At 33.9% G+C, this 14,916-nt stretch overlaps 1 long non-coding RNA gene and 1 pseudogene across 1 annotated transcript in view; one reads left to right on the top strand and one right to left on the bottom strand.

The window, feature by feature from the left end:
• The window catches only part of LOC147830433 (uncharacterized), a 194,137-nt gene that overhangs the window by 118,107 nt on the left and 61,114 nt on the right, over positions 1–14,916 (bottom strand). The gene's annotated exons all lie outside the window — the stretch shown is intronic.
• LOC101709426 (ligand-dependent nuclear receptor-interacting factor 1 pseudogene) lies at positions 3,856–5,113 on the top strand (annotated as a pseudogene).

The raw sequence follows: 14,916 nt of genomic DNA, 5'->3' as shown, positions 1-14,916 counted from the left end.
AACATTCTTTCCAATTGTTCTATATTTATTGATCTTCCTTTATACTTTGATTGTACTGGGATATGGGCCCCAGAAGAGAAATGGCTTAGCATGTCTGCTTCATATAATAGTGTATGTGGAACCAAATAAACTATGTGTTGTTTATAGAAAAAGTTGATTTGCTACAGTTTCAGTAGATCGAGAAAAATAGCAAAAGAAAGATTATCAGAGAATCCCTAGAAAGATAAATGATATAAATCTTGAACTAAATTGTAAACAGTTTATGATTAAAGACAATGTTTGTGACATATCTAAAACAATAAAGAAATCACGAGGCAGCTGTTCAATTGCTAAGTAGTAGGGAATACAGGTTCAATATTCCAGAAGAAGAGTAAAGCCAAAATACTTTATTTCAACATCGGCCGTATCTATTGAGTGTACCATGTCAAAAATTACAATGGTGAAGTTGGCATTTTTCATTAGTTTCACATTATCCAAGAATGAAGTAATGGGTCCTTTGCAGTTGAATTATTTTAAGTCATATTTAATGACCAAATTAGAGCAAACATTAAAACAATAAAATTGATAACTTAGTGTTCAGCATGAGCAATTGATCATCAAGATAAAGGCACTGGTAAAAAGAAAAATAATAAAAGGGAGCAATATTTATAAAACATAAATATAAGCATATTTATTTAGAAAAATGCTTCAGAAAAATCACCAGATTGGATGATATAAGATTAAGGAACAAAATATGCAGGACAAGTTCCATTAAGATGAGTAAAAAATTAATAATTGGGTCAAGTAATGATTCTAAAACAAATGATCATCTGCAGTCCATGAACTTCCAAACAACAAGGCTGAGAATACCAGACAGCACACAGGGCCAAACCAAATGAAAGTCAGAAGTCAAGAGTTCAAGAAATGGTCTTAAGCTGACATGATCTTAAATTTTACCCTCAGAGGGAACCTTTATGGTCCTGATGAATTAAACTGGACACCACAGAGAAAATAATGGAGAACAAGACTAGAGAGACTGATGAAAGGACCAAGGGAAGGAACTTTCTATGTTTATGCTCCAAGGAAATGTTGAGGACTTTAGTTTTAAATAAAAACAGGGCTTGAGCTTCTGTGGAAAAGAAAAACACCAAGAGAATTTATTTGAACACAAGTGAGCTTTACTTATTTTGGAAATAAAATGTTAAAATCACTATAACAGGAATACTGAGATGGGGGGAAAACATTTAAATGGTGACTCCAGGCCCATCTCCTAAAGATCATGTGCATTAGAACTGAACTAAAATATAGACCCCCAGTAACTACAACCAGATATGTTACAAACATGGATTCAATGAGAAGCAGAAAGTGCTATAGAAATTAAGACAACAGATATTCTATTATTTTCTATTAAACAAATTATCTGTATTGCTGTCCAATAAGCCATCCCCAACCTCAATGGCTTAAAATAGTAACTTGTGTTAAGATTTGAATGTCTTTATCAAGGAATCCTTTGAAAATGTAACTGCTATGAAAGGGAGGAAAAAAGGAAAAACAGGACAAAGGAAAATAAATTATGCTATGTTCATGCAATGTAATTCTTACATAGTGAAAATGTATAAATTACACCTACAAATATCAACAGGAAAAAAATTCAAAAGCATAATGTAAGGAAAAACTAAGTTTCAAAGGAACAAATATATTGTGATAAAATTTATGTATTTTAAAACAAAAATCATGAATATTATTTCAGAATGCATGCATATGTAACAAAAGTGTAAACATTGTTTTGGTAAACAACAAAGATATAAATTATTTCTGGAGAGAATGAAATGGAAATAGAAGAGTGGGTACAAGAGCAAGGGGAGTCAAATGTTCGTGTTATGTTTAATTACAATATCAATAGCTTATATGACAGAATATTAAGATTCAACAAAGTCATGTGATGGTAGATTCTTTGATTTTCACTATACTTTTCAATAAGTTTAAAGCATTTTATAATAAATAATATGTTGTGTATGGAGAAATTCTTTAGTCAGAGAACTTTATTATTGATGGAAGAGCTTAATTAAATCTATTAAACATGCTTTTATTAAAGTGGGCATATTTTCTACTCAGGCTGCCAGTGCTCTTGATATAGGCATAGCTCTTGTTTGTTCAGTGACAATCAAACATGTCAGAATTTTTTGAGAGAACGTTAAGATGTGTAGAGATCTTAAAATCAACCTCTGGGGAAAATATGTTCCATGCTGCTGCAGATGTCCTCAATCCAAATAATATTTTAGTGAAAAATTGTGTATAGGGTAGAGCCTGGAGTGAGAAAGGATGGTTGAATGGGTTTGCATTATGACCATAAAATAAATAAATAAATCTGCCCACCCAAATGTGTGCATGTGTATGTGTATTTTAAAACAGATATGTAAATTTAAATATAATCATAAACTAAAAGAGTGTTTCAGGTGAGGTAAAATTCTGTCTTATGTACAATTTGGTATGAATATTGAGAAAAAGGAATAGTTATTAGGTTTACTGAAAAAATAAAATTATGTTCTGAATGCTTTGATTTGCAAAAACAGGGTGCTAAAGCACTTTCTATCATAGTCATTCCTCTGTATCTATAAGTTCTTCATCTGTGGATTCAATCTCTGATTGAAAATATTTACAAAAAATTGTTCCTGTTGTGAACATGTACAGAGGTTCTTTTTTCCTTGTCAGTGGTCCCAACTATTATCCAACATTTATATTGTGTTAGGTACTGTAATTAATCTAGAGATGATTTAAATTCTATTGAGGATGTATACAGGTTAAATGCAAATACTGTACACTTTTAAAGAAGGATGAGCATCTGTGGATTTTGATACCCACGGGGGATCCTGCATTCAGTATCCCACAGACATCAAGGAACAATTTTATTCTTTACATCAAACAGAAACTAATCATAACACACTCTACTAATCATCACAAGTGTTTGGGTCTCTAAGGATATCCTTAAGCCTAAGTGAAATAATATGCATATGTGACATAGTATGAGCAGCACCTCTTATAAGGAAGCTCATCCAAAATCCCTTCTACTGGCTGAATCCAGTCTTGAAAATTCCCTAAAGCAACAAATACCTTTGAAATTAATTGTGGTGGAGTGAGAAGGTTCCCTTTAGAAACAAAGTCAAATAAAACAAAAAAACAGAATCACTTAAGAAAGGGTCCTAGCAGATGAGCAAATACCAAGAGGTGCTCCTGAAATGCTGAAAACAGAACATCTCCGAAGGCAAAGATAGCAGAGGCATTTCACTCACTAGGGAACACTGCCACAATCTATCAGTTACTTCTGCCACAAAAGGAAGAGGCTAGTTCTCTCCATAATAGATGTCTTTATGCCTAGCAGAAAATATTATTTTTGAATAGAAATTCTAGGACTTTAGATAGAGAACCGAAACTTTCTAAACTGTTCTTCATAAGAAAAAAACTAAAAATTAGTGAAAAAAGGCAGTAGAGACTGGAATACAGGGGGAAGTGGAGGCCTGCAGAACCATGAGACACTTGGGAGTAAAAATAAGTAGATTTAAATAAGTAAAATAAAAAGGTTAAAGCTCTTCACCCCATTATATCAATACAAACTGGTTGACCTTATGGAAATTTTTCATGTTATAAAATTCATTTAATCAAAAAAAAAAAATTAGCAGAGAGCTGGGCCGCCTGTTTTCAGAGTCTGGGGATACGCAGTTCACAAAAGCCAGCTGGAGCTCTCCGGCTCTCTCCGGCGGTCTCCATAGTTGCTGGCAACTACAGTCCAATATTCTCTCGCTTAGGTTCTCTCCCATATGAGAACCCCGGCGATATACTACCCACGGTCTTAGATGTACTGTCCTCCACCCCTCTAAAATGTCCAATAACCTACAGAGGGTCTTCCTGAAACCCGCTGAGGAAAAGTCAGGCAACGCCTCTCATTGATTCAGAATGAGATGGCATCAACATTAGAAAACTGTACTCAACTACTCAGCCATAAAGAATGAGAAACTAGAGACATTTATAGCTAAATGGATGCATATTGAGGCCATACTCTTAAGTGAAATAAATAGGACACACATGTGCAAATACCGAATAGTTTCTCTAGTGTGAGAAACTGAAAGTGTAAATAAGGATTAAAATGATTAAAATGAATAATTGATAATTTGAAATAGGAAAAGGTCCAAAGGTGTAGGGGTGGTGGGAGGGGAAGGGGAAAAGAAAGAAGGGAAAGGAAAAATTATGAGAAAGGAAAATAATGGAAACAAAATCTATGTAAATAGGGAAGGGTGGAGGGGTTGAAGGGCACACAGGTAATGGGGGAAAAAATAAGAACTAAGATACATCATGTTCAGGTACAAGCACCCAATGATAAATGTAAACGTATTGTATACCTAAAACGTAGCAATAAATACATAAATAAAAAAAAGAAATAACATCAAAAAAAGAAAAAGAAAACTGTACTCAAGGAAGCAAGGAGGAGAAAGATTCTCAAGAAAGCATTAATGAGGCATCATATTTGAAAAGTGATGCTGAATTTAAAAAGATATTTGGTCTCACTAAATATTTGCGAGTTTGCCTTACTCGGATTCCTGACCATTTGTGCTCCGGAAAAGGTTTTGATTACTTTAGCAGTTTGGGAAGAGTGGTACATGCAAAGAGACAGTGTTTGCGGTGGAGGAAGAGGAAAACAAACAGAATTTTGGTAAGAAAAGAAAAGCAAAAAACTTTAAGAAGATGGATCACACAAAGAAGAGAAAAACTGAGTGCTTTTAACACAGTCACTAATGGGGAAACAAATGTCACCATTTCTGAACCCCTTAGCAGTATTTTACCAACTTCAGATCTACCACAACATAACATTCTCCCAAGCCACAGCAAAACCAGAGAAGAAAAGAGAACCGATAGAAAACACTGTTCCCAAGAGAAGCAGAAGAAAGGTGCACTGAATTCAAATGTAATTTTTGACCAAAGTCATTCCTTTAATAAAAGTTATACTGAAGATATTTTCCCAGTGAGATCACCAGAACTGGAAGAAACCATCCGAGATGAAAAAATAAGAAGATTTAAACAGGTGTTGAAAGAGAAAGAAGAAGCTCTTGAAGAAATGCGTAAGAAGATGCAACAAAAATAACAAAATGTCCTATACTTAAAGACTTCAATGCAATAACTTTTTTAAACAGGCCTTTTTAAAATTAATAAAGTAGTTGCCCCATATCTACCAGGGATATATTCCATGACCCACAGTGGATATCTGAAACCAAAGATAGTACTGAACCCTGTAGTTCCTTGACGACCACTCCAATAACTGAGACAGCTACTTAAATACCAGTGAGGATACCATGGACAAAGGTGTGATTTATGTTTTGAGCAGAACAGTATAAGATTTCATTGCACTACTTAGAATGACATACAATTTAAACCTAGGAATTATTTCTTCCTAGAGTTTTCCATTTAGTATTTTGGACACCACTGAAATAAAAACTAAAGAAGGACTACTGTAAGTTAATTATAGATGCATTCTGAAAGTGTTTGTGAATATGAAACTTGATTTTTCATCAATTGAATTATAAAATTTTATTTAAGGAATACAGAAAAGCTTGATTCACATGACATGTGACTAATATACATGGGGTATTTGAACCATTGTCTTTAGATACCTTTTTTGGAAGGAAAAATTCTTTATTTTTCTATTGTCTTAACTGAAGTTTGGGTACTTGTACAGGGATTTTGTTATTATACCTTTAGCTAAATTTCTCATGTAGTGCACTAACAGTAGTTATTATATATTGTTGAAATTCTGCAATTCAAGAGAGGAGATGAGCTGTAAACATAACTTTATCATTGAGTTTGTATATGTACTCTTGATTTTCTTACCCATAAAATGATGATACTTTCTAAAAAAAAACCATTAGCGAGTCTTCATTTGTCAGTAATTCCCTTCCTATATCTCCTTTTTTGTTCCCCAAACACTAGTTATGCATTCTTTGTGTGAACCCCTCCTCTTTTCCATTTCATTTGGAGCTAAAATGTACAGCTCATTCCATCAAAGGCTTATAATCTTAAATTTATAAAAAGATGGTTATGAATTATTAAATTTGGTAATGATAAAATTTAAACATTAAATTCAAGCTGTACTTATCCATGTGAAATTGCATATCTCTGGTAGAAATAATCATAATAGGTTGACAACAACCAATAGTGTATATATCAAAATATGTAATTCATTAAAATTGTTGGAAAAATTAATTTGGGGCAAAATTTAGTCTTTGAAAATTTGGCTCCAGAAATGCAATGTTACTGTTAAATACAGAATCATGAAAAGAAAACTATACCTGGTACAATTAAGATATGGATAAAGGTGCTGACCTTTGAGATCAATCTATTATAATTTAACTTGGAAAAAAACTCCTTTTAAATTCAAAAAAATTAGAATAAAAATTAAAATAGTCTAAGTGTCTTGTATAAAAAATTGTCTATAATTACATTTTACTGTGAACAATAGTAAGAAAAATCTACTAGTAATGAAATAATTTTGAAAGATATCTTTATTCCACAGATTCTCAGAAACAATGAGGTCAAAATATTCCATACCCAGTGGAGAACTTGGAGGCATTTTGTCAATTAAAGATTTCTGGCTATTGAGGCAAAGGATGATGTGCTAAGAAAAGATCAAAGAATAAGCATATCTGATACCCTCTTTTTAAGTGAACTGATAAATATTACTTCAATGCACCAGTTACTACCTGCAGGACTCTAAATCTAGAATAACCTACCACATCTACACGTACTTTGTGTAGGTGATATATTGGAGAACTTAAAGACATGAACAATGTTTCTCATTTGAGTAGATTATAGTTACAGTAGCTAGACAACATGACAAATATGTAGATTAAAAATTCAGAGGAAATGAAAAATTCAATTTATAAGTGATTGTGAGAATCTACACTGCTGGGAATTCACAGAAATGTTGCAAAAAGCATTAGATTTCTTACTGGACATAAAATAAGGGATGAAAATCAGTTTTGTAGGTATCTCAAAGGAGAGAGTAACTTCTAACGATGTCATGATTATAGCCAGGACCAAGAAAATCTATCTACCTCCCAAAGTAGGCCAATGGACTCCCAACATATAATTGTAAAAATAAATAATAACCTCATTTATTAAATGTTACTTATAGCATAGCTACTTCTGGAAGGAAAAATTACAGATTTCTCTATATAACTAAGTCATTTTTTCCATGTCCCAGTAGGAAAACATTATAAATATGTAAGAGTTTTACATTTTCTGAAATAATTAAAACTTCACCACTGAGACTATACCCTATTTGAGGACCATAAATAAGCAGACTAGCTACACAATATTTATGTTCAGGAAGAGAACTAACCCCAAACAGAGTCATATTAAGTCAGTATTTCCTCTTAAGAAAGAAGATAGCTCAGGACTCAATAATAAGTATTCAGTCCTTTAATGACATTTTAATAACACATGTGATGGAAAACATCACTTTCAATTTTGAGTTTGAAAAACAGCTGTGATGAGATTTGCAAAGTCTACATCATATTCTGTGGTGAAATGCCATTTAGAAGGAAAGACTTTCTTTTTTTTTCCCTTAAATTCTTTTACATTTTAGGTATACAATACATTTACATTTATCATTGGGTACTCATACCTGTACATGATGTATCTTGGTTCTTATTTTTTCCCCATTCCCTGTCCTCCCTTCACCCCCTCCACATTTTCCTATTTACAAAGACTTTGTTTCCATTTTTTCCTTTTCTCATAATTTTTCCTTTCTCTTCATTCCTTTCCCCTTCCCCTCCCACTTCCCCTACACCTATGGACCTTTTCTTCCTGTTTCACATTATCAATTATTCATTTTAATCATTTTAATCCTTATTTACACTTTCAGTTTCTCATCCAAGAGAAGCTATTTGATATTTACCCATATGTGTCCTATTTATTTCACTTAAGAGTATAGCCTCAATATGCATCTATTTAGCTATAAATAACTCTATTTTCTCATTCTTTATGGCTGAGTAGTACTCCATTTTATTAAAAAAACCCACATCTTGTTTATCCAATTTCCAGCTGATGGGTACTTGGGTTGTTCCTGAGCTTTAGCTATTACAAACTGTGCCATTATAAATGTGGGTACACATATATCTCTGTGGTATGATTCTTTTAATTCTTTTGGGAAAAATACCCAGCAGAGGAATAGCTGGGTCAAATGGGACCTCCAGCCCTAGTTCTTTGAGATATCTCCATACTGATTTCCATAGTGGTTGCACCACTCTGCACTCCCACCAACAATGGAGAAGGGTTCCTTTCTCTCCACAACCCAGCCAGCATTTGTTATTGGTTGATTTCTTGATAGCAGCCATTCTTTCTGGGGTGAGGTGGAATCTCAGTGTTGTTTTGACCTGCATCTCTTGAATCACAAGTGATGTTGAACATTTTTTCATATGTTTCTTTGCTGCTTTTACTTCTTTGTCTGAGAAATGTCTGTTCATTTCAGATGCCCATTTTTGAATTGGGTCTTTGAATTTGGGGGGGGTCTGATTTTTTTCAGTTCTTTATATATTCTAGATAGTAGTCCTTTGTCTGAGGTACAGCTGATAAAAATGTTTTCCCACATTGTAGGTTGTCTCTTAGGTCTGTTGGTGGTTTCTCTTGCAGTCCAGAAGCTTTTTAATAAGATGAAATTCCAGTTGTTAATTCTTTGTGCTAATTCCCATGCTACTGAGGTTTTATTCATAAAGTATTTTCCTAGGCCAATGTCTTCAAGAGATCTACCTAACTTAACTTCCAGCAAGTTTAGTGTTTCTGTTTTAATATTTAGATCTTTAATCCATTTCAATCTTAGTTTAGAACATGGTGATAGATATGGGTCTAGTTTTAATCTTTGGCTTGTTGAAATCCAGTTTTTCTGACACCATTTATTAAATAGGCTAAGGAAAGATTTTCTTTTGATCTGCTGCTTGAGATCACTTAACTGATCTATCTGTATCTACACCTATATCTAGAGATAGAGAAAGTGCAGGCACAAATTAGATCTTAATTTATTAATTTTAATACAAATTTCAGTGCAAGACCTATAGAAAGTTATAGAAATGCTTGAATTATAAAGTTATTTTGTGTATCCTTCTCAAAGAAATCTAAATATTGTGAATCATTTCTACTTGGAACACACATGTCTTTTGGAGGAAGACTATGCCTGCTCATTAGCAATCAAGATCAGACTTTTCCCAAAGAGGTCTGGAGAATTCGGACATTACTTTTACCTCATGCAACAGGGGAGAAGTCATGAGAAAAAAGGAGAATAAACTTGGCATAGCTCCAAACTACACTAAGACATAAAGAATGGCATAATTAAGGATTCAATAATGCAGTTTAGGTAAATATGATATAAAGAAGGGTAGTTGATTTATCTATTTAAAAAAATCACTCCATGCAATTGTAGTAACAGACAATATTGGGCATGAAGAGTTAGGGATATTTCTCAAGAAGAATATGTCAGTCTCCTGTTATGGGCTAAAAAGCAGAACTTAGAAGAGGGAAAAACTGCAGCGTTTCTCTGCAGTACAAAAGGCAAGTGTAAATGGGATTTGAGATGTATAGATCTCAGTATCTTGCCACTATACCAATTAAGCTTACCCCCGCCCCCTAGGTGTACAAGGAAACCTTTTAAAATCTGGAGACAGGCTTTGAAAACTGATTTAAACAGGTAGTTTATTGTGAATAATTTTTTACAGGATAAATTTCAACCTACTCTATATATTGTTTTGTAGTGCAAAGTTTCAGCAGCTTTGTTAAAAGTCCTATCCTGGTCTCATTTTTGTTATGGTCAAAGAAAGATAATGAAGTTCCCTTCTTCAAGATCATTCAATGCTTGAGATGAGATGAGATACAAAGAGTCAAATAACAAAAATAGTTTGGTAAATATCAAACTGAAAAGAATCCCTAAGGACAGGCCTGGGATTTAGCTCAGTGGTGCTGCTGCCTGCCTCGCAAATGCAAGGTCCTGAGTTCAATCCCCGGTATCAAAAAAAAAAAGCATGAGGATGGAGAAAATTATAGGCCACATACTCTACCAAGAAGTATATAAGAAGAGATGCCCAGTGAAGTAGCTCTGCTCACTCAAAATCTAGTTTATTGGGTCAGAGTCAGTTGAAGTAGTTGGGTGGTAACACTAGAAGAAATATGAACAGATTATATAAAATACAAGGCCTTTTCCAGGTCACAGTGGGGTTATCCATCCACAAATCTTCCAGAAATAAAATAATAGCATCATTAAAAGAGTGCTATTTTCCAAGAAGGAAATAGGAAATAGATAATCCCCTCACCATTTGATGAAAAAGAAAAATAACCTCATTATATAATACCAGGCTACTAAAGCAGTACTGTGTGGTGAAACAACTAGAGGAGGTGGAAGCCAGGTATAGTGGAACACACCTATAACCACATCACTCTGGAAGGCTGAGGCAAGAGGATAGCAAGTTTGAGCCCAGCCTAGGTAACTTAGTAACTTAGCAACATCCAACCTCAAAGTTCAAAATGAAAAGGGCTGAAAGTCTAAATCAGTGTGGAGTCTCTGAATGAGAGAGAGAGAGAGAGAGAGAGAACAATTGCAGATAGGCAAGGTGGGTATAAGCCACCCATGGGTGTACAGCTGTTTAAAGCTAACACATTGCTGTCATAAGAGGATTGAGTGTTTCTTGAAGCAGTGGTCAGATTTTACTCTTAGCTGACAAATATGAAGGAACTCCTTCTCCTAAACCTCCCTTTTTGACATCCCCTATTTCATGTCATCATATCTCCTACTTTCCTGCCCTCTTGCAAATCTTATTGGATATGGTATCCATCCCAAAACTGCCCTTTACCCTTAAATCATCTGTTTACCTTTGGACTTCTGTTTTCCATTTCTGTTTCACCTTTCTAGGTTCATTTCCACAGAGGACCTAAGGAAGAGGTTTCTTTGGTTTCATCCTGCTGGTGATTCTTGAATCTGGATAAAATCTCTGAAGGTAGGGATCTAACCTGCAGAGAACTAAAACTTAAATCATAATTGACCTAAATCAAAAATTTTCTAGTTAAAAATATGGATAATTTAGTGAGTAGATATAAATTTATTAATAAATATAGTGATATAACTAGGAAGATCTTAATTTTGTTCACAGAAAGCACTTTCAATGACTGCTCTTTATTTTTTTTATTTATTTTGGGGGGGCATACCTGGGATCAAACTTGGGTCCTTGTGCTTGTGCAGCAGGCAATGAAACCACTGAGCTAAATCCCCGGCAACTGCTCTTTAGATAAGCGATGTCAAGTGCAGAAAGCATTTCAGCACCCTAATGTTCATAAACCGATCTCTTTAAATGATGATTTCATTCACAAAGGGCAGATTTCTATACCTCTTGATAGACATCTCTTTGAATTCTGGACTGGACATTTGGAGGGCCAATGTGAAAGATTGAGTCACAAGGCAATTGTTCATTGAATGGCTCCATGAGATACTGGCAGCTACCGTTAAAAAATGTCTTTTTGACAACCAACTGCCTGAAAAGTGCCTTCTTCTGATGAATAATGCCTGGGCACATCCTCAAGCCTTGGTGGATAATATGGATTTTGAATATGAATTCATAACGGTCAAGTTCCTCCCCCTCAACACAAAACCTCTTCTGCACCTCATAGGCCAGCAAGTGGTGTGCAACTTCAAGAAGTTGTACACAATGCTGGTTTTCACCAAATGTTTTCATGTCACTGAAGATATATCCTTGACTCTGAAAGAGTTCTCAAAGAAACATTTCAACGTCCTCTACTGCATCAATCTCATCAACAAAGCCTAGGAAGATGTCACACACTGGACCTTAAACAGCCTGGAGTAAACTGTGGCCAGAATGTGTCACTGAACATGACTTTGAAGGGTCAGATGCACAGGTAGTGGAGGAGATTGTGTCTATGGACAAGAGTATGAATCTGGATGTTGATAGTGGAGACACAAAAGAGCACATTGAGGACCATAAAGAGGAGGTGACGATGGAAGAACTTGCTGAACTCCAGAGTGACCAGCAAAAAGTGCTTGTTGAGGAACATTTCACTGAGGAAGAGGAAGAAAGGGAGGATGTTAGCAGTGATGTGATAAAATCCATTGTGGAAAAATGGAATGAATTTCAGGATTTCATTGAGAAGCACCACTCCAACATAACTGTAATGAATAGAGTACTGAATCTGATATTAAAGTGGTCTCTCATTTCCAGAAGGTTATGCAAAACAAGAAAAAAGGTGACATTAGACAAATTGTTCTTCAAAATTGACCCTGAAGTTAAGAGGCAAAGAAGTGAAGAAACTCCTGAAAGAGATTTCCCCAGTGTCCTTATGGAGGGGGGACCCTCCTTCCAAACAATACCCTCCACCCCACCCAACTTCCTGTCCTCCAAGCTAGAAGTTGCCTCAAGCAAGATTAGCATTCTCTCTTCATATTGTACAATACTGTACTTTGTTTCATATGTTTGTGGTTAAAAAAAAATCATGTAGTTCAGAATATATTAACCTTACATAGTTTAAATCTTTGGGAAAAGTTTGTTTTGGTTTGTGACCAACTTGGTTTGTAAACAGAATCATGCAATGAATTAAGTTTGTGAACTGAGGTGCCAGTGTACTTAAATACTTGATATAGATATTACTTTTCCCTTTGTGATATAGATAAACTCTACGAGTTTAAGTACTAAGCTTGTAACTTAATTAAATTTAATGATTAAATTCATCTTCTTAGTTTTTTAATACTGAAAAAATTAAATTAGATGTCAAAGATGAAAGAATAATTAAAATATTCATGATAAATGCATACAATAGACTTATCAATATATCCACCTTTTCAACAATAAATATTCCCTAACATACATTTCAAAGAGAAAATATGTTTTCCTGTCATTTTCAACTAATCTGCTTGAAAAATTCCTAAGCATTGGCTTTCCTCATGTCTACTATGACCACTAGAACCACTTCTTTGCTTGTTAGCATTCTAAACTTATACATATGCGGTCCTTCTCCTCAGTGGGAAATAGCACAGGGTAAATGAGGAGCAAGCCCTACAAGACTACAAGGAAATTACCTCTTTTAATGAATGACTTCAAAAAAAAGAATTATAGTATAAAAGGAAAAGCTTAAAACTATTTGTTCACTGTTAATATTTCTATATTCTAAAGAAAAAGCACAACAAGTTAAATTCTCTCCAGGATTATTCATTCGTGGACATACTCCATCAATCATCCATTCACAAACCACCCTTCTGAGAGAAGTTATGCAGGTAAGAAAGAAATTTTATTTTTCTTAATTTCAAAATGAAATTTATTTTGGCAGTCCAATTGACTAGTGTATATGGACAAAATGTGAAAACACTTGTGATAAAAAACATTTCTAAGGTGGCTCTGAATACAATGAATATTTCTATTTAAATGCCTTTACTACTTTCTTCTCAGCATTAAAAAAATTATTTTCAATGAGATTCATTATTGAAGGAGGGAGTATTTAGATAATATTCTATACCACTTTCAAGTTTTTAAATTAGATTTGTTTTCTAAATTTACATTACTTCTGTTTTATAATTTATTAATGTATAAAGATTTTAATCACATTTGCAAAATTTCAATATTCCTTCTGCTATAAATTATTGCCACTTTTATTTCTAATTATTATTTATAAATTTGTATAGCTTCTATATCCAATTTCATCTAAAAAGATCTATCTCATCATTCTCATATCTTGCTTCACTTAAAGTATTTTAAAATGCCTTCATATTTTCTTTGATCTCTTTCCTGACATTTTCTTTTTCCTGACAGCTATAGAGGATATCAGCTATTTTTAAATGACCTCCCCAGCTTTCTTATCTTCTATCAGCATCATTCAAGTTAATCCCATATATTTTTTCAATGCAGATATTTATTTTTCTGTTTATTTCTGAAAAGTTCATGGTAAAGACCTATTGGAAGTTTATGCTCCTTCACTGGCAGAAATGTAATCTGCTCTGCTTTCATTATGATGTCCTTTAGAACACTCATGAATTTTAATATTTCCTCTCAGTGAAACATAATAACTCGATACTTTAATTCCTGCAAATTTGATTTATTGGAAGCTAATGGCATTGAAACACTGTTATATGAAATCTTATTATTTAATATTCTAAATTTTAATATCTTGTAAGCTATAAGTGCAAAGCGTACCTGATTGTAATAAAAGTATCCTGATGTGAATCTTTAGAGGTCATCCATCTCTTTTCTGGCTTCAATAGGACAATAATGATGTCATATTGGAGAAGCAAAATTTACCTTTTCTCTCCATCTCTCTATAGGGTATTTGGATGATTTTAAATCTTCATGTGTGCTATTGAAATATTTAGAATTTGACACAATAATATGAGAAAATATTTCACTCTAAAATATAAGGGTAATTCAGTTGGAAGCCTGTTGTATCAGTATTGACATTCTGAGCAGAAAATTACCATTATATCATGCAATTTTTCAGTTACATGTACTCTTGTATTTTTGTATACATATTAAATATGTACCTTTCTTATTTATATTTGATATGTATTGAAATCCTTCTGAATCTGAAGTCATTTGTTCAAGAAGCATAAATGTAATAAAATGAGTAAAGTAGGAAAATTTCTATCATAATTTTGGTGAACACTACTTCCCCTTTCATAAGTGATTCCTATGCAGCATATATCACATGTAAAGGAGCTACATTATTCTTCTTCAAAGAAACAGAACCAAAAGGATGTGTGTACATGGAATAGAAGAGAATTTAGAAGAGCCATTGACTGTTGCAGTTATAGAAGCTGGAAGTCCAAACTCTGCTGTGTGGCTGGGCATGCTGAAGTCCCAGGAGAACCAGTGCTTCAGATGGAAGTCCAAAGGCAGTGTGCTGGAGAACATT

Source organism: Heterocephalus glaber, unplaced genomic scaffold, assembly GCF_053883595.1.
Source record: "Heterocephalus glaber isolate CG9 unplaced genomic scaffold, H.glaber_assembly_v1.0 deba00000122, whole genome shotgun sequence".
Taxonomy (NCBI): domain Eukaryota; kingdom Metazoa; phylum Chordata; class Mammalia; order Rodentia; family Bathyergidae; genus Heterocephalus; species Heterocephalus glaber.
The sequence above is the reverse complement of the archived record's forward strand: the minus strand, read 5'-3'. Positions and strand labels throughout refer to the sequence as shown.